The sequence below is a fragment of the Pholcus phalangioides genome, unplaced genomic scaffold (assembly GCF_987345545.1).
Source record: "Pholcus phalangioides strain wild (caught in Gottingen) unplaced genomic scaffold, Ppha-v1.0 ptg000009l_1, whole genome shotgun sequence".
Classification (NCBI taxonomy): domain Eukaryota; kingdom Metazoa; phylum Arthropoda; class Arachnida; order Araneae; family Pholcidae; genus Pholcus; species Pholcus phalangioides.
In genome coordinates this window covers 8,009,803-8,015,822 of record NW_028301602.1, presented here as the reverse complement: position 1 = coordinate 8,015,822, position 6,020 = coordinate 8,009,803, and positions in this window count along the sequence as shown.

Sequence of the window (6,020 nt, the reverse complement as noted above, 5' to 3'; positions counted from 1 at the left end):
AAGACAACTGCAATACTTGGAGGTCAGTACCTACTCTCAAATGTATTTTTTTTTAAATCTTCACGTAGTTACATATTTTCCATTAATTCCAAATGTTTCATTCAATAAAAACATCATGTGCATAGTGGTTGATATGCATATATGCATCAACAGTTGACACGTGATGCATAATATTCGATTAAGCGGGGAAAAGCCGTTGAAATTATATTAAGCGGGGAACTTTAACATTGTCTCTATGGGAGAAATTTTGGGACTGAAGTATTTTATCCATTTAAGCGGGTATCCGTTTATCCATTATCTGATTGGTGGGGCCGATCAGACGTAAATTATAACCATAAAACTTAACTATAACGTTCACGGATTCACCAATAAAAAAAACAGGCTGCAGATCTTGAGACGGCCACTCCAGAAGTTGGGTAAGTAAACAACGTGTGTCCTGGATTCGAACTTTAGAGTGAGAAAAAAATATTATCTGGTTTGTGCGTGTGTGTGTATGAAAACAGAAACATATCAAAGACGTCATATTTGAGAGTGAAATTGATTCTATCAGTTTCATAGTCCGTGAAATGATCAAACTTATCTGTGCTTGATAAAACTTCTTTCGAAAGATCTATTTATGACACACTTGATTGATTTTGTTCAAATGATACAGCAATTTCAACGAATTCGGATGATTATCTATTTCAGATATTAACAAGCAATAGCCGAGAATCTTTCGTTTTGATATAAATGAAATATCTTTTCTTTCTTTCCAACCGTACATGGCTAAGGCTCTATCGAATATTGTTAATTTTGGACATTTCCTCTGCTAAAGGTAAAGACCGCGTCAGAGAAAACTTCATTTAATACACATGCAAATATGCTTGTGAAGTTCAATATTATGATGAACGAACTTTCTTACAATCCTTCCACAAGCAACCCCGGTCTATCGCCTTTGCCGTAATTTACTACTGTTTTAACCGGAAGAGGTGAGTTGTGTCGGAATTATTCGGTGTACCTACTGAGCCTCTTTGCGGTTGTGTGGGCATCGCGCTGGGCTCTCATCGTGAGGACTCAGGTTCAAACCACGTTGGTGGCACATTAGCGGTCAGCTGAAGTTGGTTTCCTGTAGTTTTACAACTTCGAGGCGGGAATGCTAACAGGTGTCGCATTTGAGAATTTTTCCGCAGAGAGCAGGCAGATTTTCAACATGATACCCACATAACATGAAAATCCACACTTACACAAGCATTTTTACCATCTTTATTTCAAAATATAGAACGCATTTGACAGCACCAGCAAGAACACGAAACAAGCACCCGGACAACATAAATACGTTAGGGCTCAACATGCCCAGGACATGTAAAAATTTTAATCGGGCACGTTTTTTTTTTGTTTTTTCAAACTGACCGCATGTCAGACGATGGCATAATTAAACTATAATAATATTAAATAAAAATTGAATATCTTCGTTTTATTTATTTATTTTTTTAAATTTTTTCATCGACAATGATGCAAGTGGTTCCTACACAAATGCGTGAAATTTCTCAGAAATTTTTTTCTTCGGTAGCCATGATGCAAATGCGTAGTCAAAGTACTTTGATCTATTTTCAAACATACTAATACTTAGCTGCCAGATGCGATCACGGGCTGTCGTATATTGCAACTGGGCTGTTCCGAAAAACGGAAAAATTCTAGCACTTCCAGTGAAATAGTATATGGGGTATTCACGAAAGAAGATAAAACACTTCTCAGTTTGAGCAAAAAAAAAAAAAAATGTGTGAATATTTTTTTCCAAAAAAAATTGTATATTTATTTCCCTAGTATACAGTGTATAAAATTTCCGGAAGGGACAAAATTCTGTGATTGATTCTAAAATTGTGAAAAATATATACGCCGCATTTCTCTTTATACAAAAATATCGGGAAAATATCCATCGCAAAAATACGGGCTTCTGCAAAATCGAATAAAAACTGAACTATCTGATATGATTTTTCAAATAGAGTTAATTGTTGGTTTCAAACCGATATGCACCATAAAAACGAAATAATTCTGTGGTGTTTGGTCAGACCATGATATCTCCAAAAAATGGCTTTTTGATCAAGTAGTAAGTCCTGGTAATTATAACTAATTAGAAGTGAGATAAATGCACAAATACATGCGTACGACTAAATAACATTCTGATGCATGATATTTTCATTTGTATTTGTGTGTATGTTTTATTTTCGATTTTCGAATGACAATGAAAATGCTTATATCTGAAAAAGGTGATTTTTGGAGTTATCATGTTCTCACCAAACACCACAGAATTATATGTTACAATATTATTTTTGTATACACGGTGTCTTGTAAGTGCTAACGTGGACTTTATCTCATCAACCGTTTGTCGTAGAGGTATGATTTAAATTCGATAAATGCTCAAAAAGTGTTCAAAAACGACTTTGTACCAGTTTTGAGAGTGTTGAAGTACTGTGTGTCACACAATAAAAAAATCTAAATTTCTTCTATACGATCCCCTTTCTTCTAACTTCCGATTAGAAAGTTGTTGCCCTGTCTTTTCCACAACAACAAAAGAGTCTACAACAAAAGAGATCCTATGTTTTTAACTGCAATATTCGCAGAGTTATTCGAATTCAAAAATCGGAGAAAAGTTGGGAAAGGGCAGCGTAAATAAGGGAAAAAGAGCGTTGTTCGTTAGTTTATGCTGTTTTACCCCAACTTTTCCCCTATTTTTGAATTAAAATATCTCAATGAATATTGCAATTAAAAACATGAGATTTTTCTTGTTGGGCTCAGGAGAGATACAGGACAACAAATTTCTAATTCAAAGTTAGAGGACAAGAGGACGGTACAAAATTTTATATTTTTTATTTTGTGCTCTCACTCTTAAAACCGGCACAGGGTAATTTTTGAACGCCTTTCGAGCAAATTTAAATCGGAATCATATTTCTACGACAGGCGGTTGATGAGATGAAGGCCGCATTAGTACTTACAGGACACCCTGTATATTATTTGTTTTAATGCTACATACCGGTATACATTTCATGCGGCGAAATACCGGTTAATATGCTTTCATGTTTGTTCCTGAATCATTTTTTGTTAACACCAAATTACATATTAACCAGTATTTTGACGTATAAAATTAAAAATTTACACCGGTATAAAGCATTAAAAAAAAGGTTTTATATCACATGTTGTTCATTTTTATTCTGTACATAATTTAAAACAAACAATAATTTTATTTTGAGAATTTTAACAGAACATATACAGCATTTTCTATTTGATTCAATTGGTGACAGCAGGGGGTACTAGTTGAAAGTGGTTTCTTTCACAGTCAGAAGGATATATGAAATTTTTTTCAACCAATTTTGTTTTTCACCGGTTCGCAAATTATTTCTTTTAAAATGAGTTAACACGTCAAGTGTTAACTCATGCCGGTTCACGGAAAATTTTGATACGTGAGACCTACATTGCGATCTACAATGAGGAAAAGTTTCAAAGGAATACTGAACAAAACCGTACAGGGCACAGTCTTTTAGTGCTAATTGGTAATTTTATCCATTGTCTTAAATATCGACACTATAATGCCTCCTGAAAATTTTTTTTAAAGATGCCCCGGTTTTTATCAGCATTTGCCCCGGTTTCTCGGTAGCATGATCTGGCCACCCTATCCTAGGCCCGCGCCTGCCCGTCCCGTATCGTAAATCGGCTATGATTCTATAAGCGAGATGAACTGTAACTTGTCGAATTTTCTCTATTTTCCGACGCCAACAGTGTGGAAAATTGTAATTAGCTGCTTGACTAATTTTGGATTGTAACAGAGCATATCCCTTTTGAATGAACGTACTCCTTTCAAAATTTTACTTCTTTACAAATTTTTTCTCATATTTTAATGCAAATAAATCAATCTGTTTTGAAATTCGAATTTATTTTTGAAATACCGATTCGATAATATATTATTTTAAGTTACATGCACGTAAATTTATGGACATTTGTCTAGCCCCGAGAGCCATGCATATCCGAGGAATGTGTACGAGTTGCGTAAGTAGTGGTATACCTACAGCATTGTGTATGCAGCGATATAAGTGTCTGTCTGCCAAATTGGCATGAATTTCGATGTATACATGCGATGTGGGTTTGGTGCTCGCTGTGGCAAATTTTTTCTAATGAGAAGCCACCTCTCATTTGCGCCTCGAAGTTGGGAACCATATAAAACCAACTCCAGCAGACCGGATAGAGTGACACGGGCCAAGGAATATTCATTGTTGTTAATGTTAAACTGGGGATTAGTCAGTGCCGAAATTCTCCAAAACGGAAATTTTTCGTCTTGTCCATCGGCTTTAAGAATTACGTTTAACAATCACATCGTGGTTGCATTCGATCTCGATTCTTATCGTGATTCTTACATATAGTTGATTAGTTAGTATAGTATAGTATAGAACCGAGCACGCCCAGGCTCTGTCGCTTTTGCGATATAAGCTCATTAATCGTGAGATCGTGGGCGTGCCGGAAAAAAACTCAAGCCGGCCGGGACCAACATCCACACCTCCACACCCAAACCCCCAATCCCAGGGCACATCACCGCTCGACAAGCCAGGACAGCACCGGGGGCGCAATCCCCTCTCAGCCCCTCCGACGCGGCCCACAACGCCCCAACACGACTCCCCACACCGAGACTCCCGACCATCCTGACGAACCTCCACCGCGGACACGAGAAAGAACCCTCCACAGGACGGGGACACCACCCCCACCAAGAAAAACACGGACGCCTCGCAACAAGGGCCCCAACCGACGCGCCACTCCCGACCACGCACGAAGCCACCCGACTGCCGACACCCATTCCCGCCCTCCCTGCAACGCCCCGCACCCCCGAACGATCCGCCCCCCCCCCCCCACCCGAGGAGCCACATGCGGGCGCGACAGTCAAAGCCGCAGTTTGCCAAAAGACATGTGCCACATCATCCAAAAAAAAAAATACTACAGATATATTAAATTGGTCCTCCGCAGCCATTGCCGAGAGAGGTATTCCGTGAAGTGCTGTGAACTTTGACTCTTACGGGTTCTCCGCATCATCATCTTAGTTGGCCCCTGTTTGCTGATGTTGTCAGTTGATTAGTTATTAAGATGATATACCTCCGGGTTTCTCGGGCATTGCATAAGGTCTGGACCAATACTACAAGTGTTACAACCCGCAACTGACACGAACGGGTTGAAAATCTTATTTTTAGGTTTTTTCAACCAATCCGTGTTGATTGGCAGGATATATCGCTTCCAGTATCGCCCTGGTGTACATCTTGCCGATGACCTAACCGAAATTGCTATGAAATACTATATCTAAGGGTCCTTTCTCATTCACCAAGTGGACCTCGGGCGAGTAGACGGTAGTATTTATCTCTATAACACTACAAGTGCAATAGTTTGTACCGCGAAAGGTAGTCATCTCGCGTATCTGGCCAGCAGGCTGAAAAGATTGTGTACTGTAAAGCCTTCTGAGCAACGCGGTAGGCAACGATAGAAAATCATTGTTGTTTCTCGTGAAGTGTCGGCCGAAAAAATATTTTGAAAGTTTTGGATGTTCCACATTACAACTTTTATGACATCATCAGGCTCTCCGAGACCGTCCACTTCTTTGGGAAAGAGCGCAAACCGTCCCAAGATGGTGTCTCTGGGCGGTCAGCAGTCATGCCTGTCTGTAACTTTTATGCGCGTACTTATTTTAATATGCAGTGTTTCCCAACCTTTTTTAGACCAGGCCCACCAAACTATATCTAAAATCTAGATTTCCCCTCCTCGTGATTTTTTTCAGGGGGTAACCAACCACTTTCCCCTTCCGGTAAAACTTCATAGCTTCATAGCAATTTTTTTTTTCAAATGTTAAAACCATTAGTTTTTGCTTTGCCTCTCCTTAAATTTTAAAACCAGGGGTTCTTGCCCCTTCCCATTTCTGTCTACTTTTACTTACTCAAAAGCAGTGGTTCTCCCCTTCTCTCTCTTTCTCTCTCTCTTAATCAGGGTTCTTCGGGGAGTTAATGAGCTTGGAT